Source organism: Rhincodon typus, chromosome 41 (assembly GCF_021869965.1).
Source record: "Rhincodon typus isolate 14 chromosome 41, sRhiTyp1.1, whole genome shotgun sequence".
Lineage (NCBI taxonomy): Eukaryota > Metazoa > Chordata > Chondrichthyes > Orectolobiformes > Rhincodontidae > Rhincodon > Rhincodon typus.
In genome coordinates this window covers 2,387,040-2,394,912 of record NC_063372.1, presented here as the reverse complement: position 1 = coordinate 2,394,912, position 7,873 = coordinate 2,387,040, and the positions used below count along the sequence as shown (strand labels likewise).

Genomic DNA, 7,873 nt, shown 5'->3' with positions numbered 1-7,873 from the left:
TCAGCTCCAGGACATTTCTGCAGGAGTTCCTCAGGGTAGTGTCCTAGGTCCAACCATCTTCAGCTGCTTCACCAATGACCTTCCCTCCATCGGAAGGTCAGAAGTGGGGAAGTTTGATGATGATTGCACAATTTGTGACTCCTCAGAAACTGAAGCAGTCCATGTTCAAATGCAACAAGATCTGGGCAATAACATAAGTTGCTGGAAAAGCTTAGCAGGTCTGGCAGAATCTGTGAAAAGAAATCAGAGTTAACGTTTCGGGTCAGGTGACCCTTCCTCTGGACCCATTGCCTGGAACAGTGCTGGCGAATGGAGACAACAACTAAAGGGTCAGACGCTCAAGCCAACATCTCGGTCGCTCAGATGGTCATGTACAGTCCAGATGAGGTGGGGGGGCCAGAAAACAGTAGGGGAGGAAATCATGAGGATACTCCCACTGTGCACCATGTATGGGACATTGCTGGTGAAGAGGACACAGTGGATGAGCCATTTAATGGGACACAGGGGTTTCAAATGCTGTGTGGGAGAATCCCAGTGACAGGAGAAAGTAATACAGTGGGGAAGAGAAAATATATCACAGACTGTGCACTCGATCTTCACAGTCCCTGGGAATGGACCCAGGGATACTGTGGGGGAGGGAGTCTCGGTGTGCCACCCTGTCTGGGACAGTCCCAGTGAATGGACCCAGGGATACTGTGGGGGAGGGAGTCTCGGTGTGCCGCACTGTCTGGGACAGGTGTTGTGAAGGAAGACGGAGACACAGTGGGCAGTCAGTGATTGCTGTGCTTTCTGTGACCATCGAGATGGAAAGCAATGGGAACGCTATGGGTGAGAGAAACATGCGGGGCTATCAACTACATTGGGAACAGAGCTCAGCAACAGCATTCTCCCCATGGTGGTGTTGTCTGGGATAGTTTGGGGACGGTAATCCCCAACTCATTTGGAAGGCAGACGGTAAAGGCTACATAGTGGGTAAGCACTGCCCAGGACATTTCAGGTGAAGGGAGAGAGATGTACAATAGGGGAACAGACATGGAATGAGCAAGCTGCATAGTCTCTCTCATGTGCATGGTATTTTGTTGGATATAGACTCCAGATCAGATAGGATCCCTACCTTGAAGGCCATGGGAAGCTCCAGTATAAAAGGCCCCTGGTTTCAATCACTGGCTCTCAGTGTCTTGGAGGCAGAGCTGTGAGTCAGTTTTAGAGTCATACTCAGAGTCAGACAGCACAGAAGTGGGCCTTTGGCCCATTAAGTCTGTGCTGACCTCTCTTCACTAACCCCACTTTCCCAAACTAGGCCCAAGCCTTAATGTTCTTACAGTTCAGGTGCTCATCAATGTATTTTTAAATTATTGTGAGGTTTCTTGCCTCCCAGGCAGTGCATTTCCAGACCCCCACCATCTTCAGTGTGATAATGTTTTTCCTCAAATCCCCTCTCAACCTCCTGCCTTTCACCTTAAAATGATGCCTCATGTTAATGACCCTTTAATTGAGGGGAATGGCTGCTTTCTATCCACCCTGTCTAGGCCCCTCATAATCTTATGCATCTCGATCAGGTCCCCTTTATTGTGCCTTGTATTGTTCGTTCTTCCAAAGTGCATCACCTCACAGTTTTCAGATTTAAACTCCATCTGCCACTGCTCTGCCCATCTGACCAGTCAGTCTATATCCTTTGGTAACCTAAGACCTTCTTCCTCATGATTAACCACCTGACCAATCTTTGTGTCATCCGCAAACATACTTATCATCCCCCTTCATTCTCATCTATATCATTTATGTATATCATCAACAATAGGTGATCCCTGTGGTATGTCACTGCGCACTGGACTCCAGTCACACAAGCAGCCTTCTGCCCCTTGAAATAATTACAAACACACCATCAGCTTTCCTGATTATCTGCAGCCCCTGTGCGCTAACTTTCTGTGTTTCGTACACAAGTCCCTGCAGTTTCTCTTCATTTAAATAATGTTCTGTTCTTTTGTTCTCCCTTCCAAAATGAACAACTTTGCATTTTCCCACTTTCTACTCCATTTGCTAAATTTTTGGCCTCCTACCTAGCCCAGGAGGACATGTCAGGAGCATCAACAAACATATTTCAAAACGAGGTGACAAGTTAGTGAAGGTACAACATAGGGTGACCTGCCTATTAAAGAGGACAACCAGCATTCATTGAATCCCACATCCATCAGATCAGATCTAAGCTCTGCAGAATCAGCACTTCTGGTTGTGAATGGTGCTGGGAAATGAAACAATTAACAGGAGAATGAGCTCCTAGAAGTATCCCCATCTCAAAGCTGGAGAAACCCAGCTAAACAGAGCATCCATCTTTAGACCAAAGCTGGAGGAGCAACTCGGTCTCCTCCTGAGGCCGCCATCCTCATCAGTTTTCAAGTAATTCTATTCCCTCCACATGACATCAGGAAAAGGGGCAGAAAGCTTTGGATGCTACAAAGGCTGTGGGCCCTTGATACATTGTGGCATTGGCACGAAAAGGGGCACACATTGAATCATTGGATTCCAGTCCAGCCACAATCAGGGCATCTGACCAACACTTTGGAAATTTGTGTGTAACTGGAAGGCTGGAACATACAGGTTACAGCCCCATCGATCCACTCTCGATCATTAGCCACAGATTCTTGCATAGGTAAAGAAGTCCACATGCTGGGAATGAATAAATAAACATATGGAGTTCCTTCAGACATTTGACCCTCTTATAGAGGATCAAGGGGAGGCTGGATTGCATTCATCACCTGTTCATAGAATCTCGAATCATACAACACAGAAGAGGCCCTTCAGCCCCGAGAGTCCATACTGCTCAAAATACATGTTATGACATTTGAAATGCTCATCCAAGTCCTTTTTAAAGGTTGTGAGGTTTCCCGCCTCAACTACCCTCCCTCTGGCTGAAAACATTTTTCCTGAAATCCCTTCTAAACCTCCTGCTTTTCACATTAAAATGATGCTCACTTGTTATTGACCCTTCGACTAAGGGGAACAGCTGCTTTCTATCCCTCCTGTCTATGCCCCTCATAATGTTACAGACCTCTATCAGGTCCCCTCTCAGCCTTCTGTGCTCCAAAGAAAACAACCCGAGCCTATCTAGTCTCTCTTCATCACTGAAATGCTCCATCCCAGGCAACATCCTGGTGAATCTCCTCTGCACCCCCTCTGGTGCAATCACATCCGTCTTACAGTGTGATCAGAACTGCACACAGTACTCTAGCTGTGGCCTCACCAAAGTCCTGCACAGTTCCAACATGACCTCCCTGCTCTTATAATCGATGCCATAACTGATAAAGACACACTGTTACACTGTCTGCACACCATTTTTTTAAGGTCACCGTTGCATTGTGTAACTCCTCGCCATCTCATTTTTCTATTGATCAAAACTGACTTTGGGCAGACCTGCCTGATAGACATCAGCAGAATTGTCCTACCACTAGCTGAATGCAGTCAAAACCCCCTCACAAACAGGTCACCCTCTCATTGTTCATTGAAATATTCCCCTCCCACTCTTACTTGCTTGGACGGATAAAAGATCTCCATCTCCACACTCCCATGTAGAGCACACAAAGCTGAAACAGAAACTGTTCCTTTCCACATAAGAAGATGCATACAATGTAGCTTAGAACATTTCTGGTCATCTGTATCTCCAGCACGAGTGGTACCGTGAACATAAACATCACAACCAGGGAGGGCTACATTGGAAAAGAAGTTCACTTTAAACCAGGTCTTGGATAAGTACCTGATGGGAAAAGATTTGTAGAATCATGGGGAGTAGATGGTGGAATTCGAATAATAGGAGCAGTCACGTCATGAAGGTCAAGACAGGACTTGGAATGTTAAATTGGCGATGTTACTTCAACAGGGACCATTGAGTGATAAAGTCATACAGCATGGAAACAGACCCTTCGGTCCAACCAGTCCATGCTAACCATGTTCCCAACTAAACCAGCACATCTGCCTGTGCTTGACCCACATTCCTCCAAGCCTTTCCCACTCATGAACTTATCCAAACGTCTTTTAAATGTTACAACTGTGCCTGCATCCATCACTTCTTCTGACAGTTCATTCCACACATGAACCACTCTCTGTGTTAAAAGGTTGCCCCTCCAATGTCCTTTTGAAATCTTTCTCCTCTCACCTTAAAAATATGTCCCCTAGTTTTGAACTCCCCCACCCTAGGGAAAAGACCCTTTCCATTTGCCTTATCTATACGCCTCATGATATCATAAACCTCAAAAAGGTCATCCCTCAATCTCCTGCATTCTAGTGAAAAAAGTTCCAGTCTTCCCGGTCTATTTTTATATCTCAAAATGTTCATTCCCAATAACATCCTGGTAAACGTTTTCTGAACCCTCTCCAGTTTAATAATATCCTTCTTATACTAGGGAGACCAGAACTGCATACAGTACTCCAGAAGAGGCCTCACCAACATCCTGTACAACCTCAAAAGACGTCAGTGTGTGTCAATGACCACGTGGAACTTGTTCTAAGTTAGGGTATCGATCAAAATGTTTTGGCTGACAAGTGATTTATGAATGCTTATAACTGGGAGGGTGAGGAGTAAAAAAAAAAATGGAATTGTTGAATCATGAGTGAACAAAGGCACAGATGTGAGTTCTGACTGGAGTTGAACTGGTTGTGGTGGGTGTGGGAAGGAATGGGGATGGAGAGAGGACAGGAAATTGGAAATCTGCTGTAATTCAAGGGAATAGTCAACATTGTGAACGGTCTCAATCAGCCTCAGAAGTTAGCCAAGGAGGGGAAGTGGAGTCAATAGATGTGATTTCATGTTTGCGTTTTGAACTGAAGGCTTTGAATTTCACAAATTTAAATTGACAAGAGCATCAATGCAAATACACATGGTTTATATAATCAATAACTAGATAGAAAGCCTTACCAGGGATGCCAACAATAGCCAGCACAGGGTAGAAACCTGCTTGAATAACCTCAATTATGTATCGAATGCGCCATGATAATGATATCCAGTCAAGAGAAAGCATGTAAAGACTCCAGGCTAAACCCCTGTCCATTGATGAAACATTCCAGTAAATGGTTCTCGGATTCTGATCTCTCCTCTCCATCTATCGGGACTTGCTGATCCCTGCTGGCGACAGATATGATGTTCCCTCTCTCTCTCTGGCATAACATATCATATCCCCTATTAAGAGAAAAGGCAACCCCTTGAATGACACAATTAGGATCTCTGGAGACTGATATTAATTACAGTCACTGAACAAACAGACACAATTAAAGCATTTCAATCCAACACAGTTTATTCAACAATATACCGCAGGTATGGTTCCACCACCCACAACACCCACCCCCCCACTCCACCCCCACCACGCCCTGTAACACTGCAATGAGACATCCTGGCTTCTGAACTCAAGTCCTCTTACAATGAAGGCAAGTATACTATTTGCCCTGTTAATTGTTTTCTGGACCTGCCTGTCTACTTTCATTGACTGGTGTACAAGGACACCCAGATCCCTTTGTACATCCTCACTTCCCAATAGATTATTATTTAAATAATATTCTGCCTTTCTATTTTGCACACTGAAATGTATAACTTTGCATTTAGCCACCTTGTAGCCATATGCTTGGCCACTCACTCAGTTTGTCTAAATCACCGCGAAGCCTCCTTGCATCCTTCTTAGAACTCACAATCCCAACCAGTTTTGTGTCTTCAGCAAACTTGGAAACGTTACGTTTGGTTTATTCATCCAGGTCATTTATCGATGTCACGCACAGGGCTCTTGTAGTAGTGTCTGTACCTCAAGACCAGGAGGCCTGGGTTCAAGTCCCACCTTCTCCAGCGATTTTATGATCTCATCTCTGCACAGGTTGATGAGGTGAATATCTACAGCTCACGAATAGCTGGGGTCCAATCACTGACCCTAGTGGGACTCCATTATTTACTTAGGGAACAAAAAAATCTTTCATTTTTCTCTCTCTATTTCCTGTCAACCAATTCTCAATCCAGGTCAATTGAACCCCCAGCCTGTCCCATCTGCTTTAACTTTGCTCACTAACCCCTTCAAAAAATCTTTATCAAAACCATTCTTCAAGTCCAAATACACCGCATCCATTGGTTTGCCCTTAACTGTTCTACTAGTTGTGTCCTCAAAAAATGTTCAGTACATTTGGATTGTATTATTTGTCTTTCATAAACCCACGCTGGTTTTGTCCAATCGCCTCAATGCTTTCCAAATATTCTGTTACATTTACCCACACCCCCACCCCCAGCCAATCTGTAGGAACTGCTTCAGAGTTGATATAATTTTGGAAGATGACTACAAATGCATCGACTATTTCCAGGGCCACTTCCTTCAGTACCTTCCTTTACTCTGGGATGTTGATTATCAGGCTATGGTGATTTGTCAGACTTTAACTCCATTAATGTGCCCAGCACCAATTTCTTACCAACACTAATTTCTTTCAATTTCACCCTCTCAATGAAACATAGGAACAGGGGTAGGCCATTCAGCCCCTCGAGTCTGTTCCGCCATGCAATGAGATCATGGCTGATCTGTGGTCTACATCCATAGATCCACCTGTGGCCTAAATCCCTTCAAACCTCGCGTAACAAAACCTTACCGATCACAGATTTAAAATTAACAACAATGATTCAGCATCTTTTGCTATCTGTGGAAGAGAGTTCCAAACATCAACCACCCTTTGCGCGTAGATCCTTGGATCCTGAATTTCTCAACATTTCTGGGAGGTTATTTGTGTCTGCTTTTGTGATAAAGGAACCAAGGTATGTGTTCAATTCTTCTGCCATTATAATTTTTCTATCTTCAAGCTGTAAGGAGACTATATTTATCATTTTTCCTCATATTTTTTACTCTTCTCATACTTTTGGAAGCTTTAAAGGTCAGTTTTAGGGAGAGAGAAAATAAAAAAGATGCAGAAATAGACAGAGATAGATAGGCAGAGGAGGGAGACAGAGACAGAAGATGGAAAGAGATAGACAGAGGCAAGAGCACAGGCAGAGACAGACAGAAATATGGAGAGACAGGCAGATAAAGAGAGGCAGACAGACACCTGGACGGAGACATACAGGCAGAAGAAAGGAGATACATACAGAAGCAGACATAGGAATGCAGAGACAGGCAGAGAGAGACAGAGGGAGACAAAAAGAGACGGAGGTAAACAGTGCTAGAGACAGACAGTGAAAGAGGGGCAGGGACAGATGAAAGGAGACAGTCAGAATTGAATAAACAGAGGTAGAGAGGAAAGAGTGAGAGTTAGTGAAAGAGGCAGAAAGACAGACATGAACAGTCAAAAGGCAGAGATAGAGAGAACTGGAAAGGGAAAGGCATGGAGACTGAGAGAGACAACATGTTAAACAGGAAAAGACAGACAGGCAGAGAGAGACTAAGGTACAGAAGTGGAGAGGAAGACCAACTAGTTGAGACTGTTACACGGAGACAAAAAGAAGCAGACAGGCAGGGATGCTTACAGAAATAGGTAGAGAGAGAGACAGAGAGTGAGACTGAGGCAGATAGAAAGAATGAGAGACAGAGAGGGACAAATACAGACTGAGAGGCAGACAGATAGAGGCAGAGAAAGAAAGAGTGGTAATATCAGAAAGACAGAAACTTAAAGCAACACATGGACAGAGAAACAGCATCAGGGAGTGAAATATAGAGACAGGACCAGACAGGAAAGGACAGACAGAAGCTGAGATAGTCAGAGACATGGGGAGAAATACATTTACAGATAGACGCTGGCAAAGACAGAGAGACTGCGACAGAGAGACTGAAGCTGAGACGGAGAGAGAGAGAGAGCGAAAGAAAAGCAGGGACCTGCAGACAGCAATAGAGTGACAGATTGAAACAGACACAGAGACAGCCACAAGCAC

The 7,873-nt window shown here is 44.5% G+C and overlaps 1 long non-coding RNA gene across 1 annotated transcript in view; it reads right to left on the bottom strand.

The window, feature by feature from the left end:
- Positions 1-4,938: 4,938 nt before the first annotated feature.
- LOC125487390 overlaps positions 4,939-7,873 on the bottom strand; it is a 7,594-nt gene continuing 4,659 nt past the window's right edge. Inside the window, exon 3 of the long non-coding RNA XR_007265867.1 lies at positions 4,939-5,167. This is a non-coding gene — a long non-coding RNA (uncharacterized LOC125487390). The remainder of the gene's footprint in view (positions 5,168-7,873) is intronic.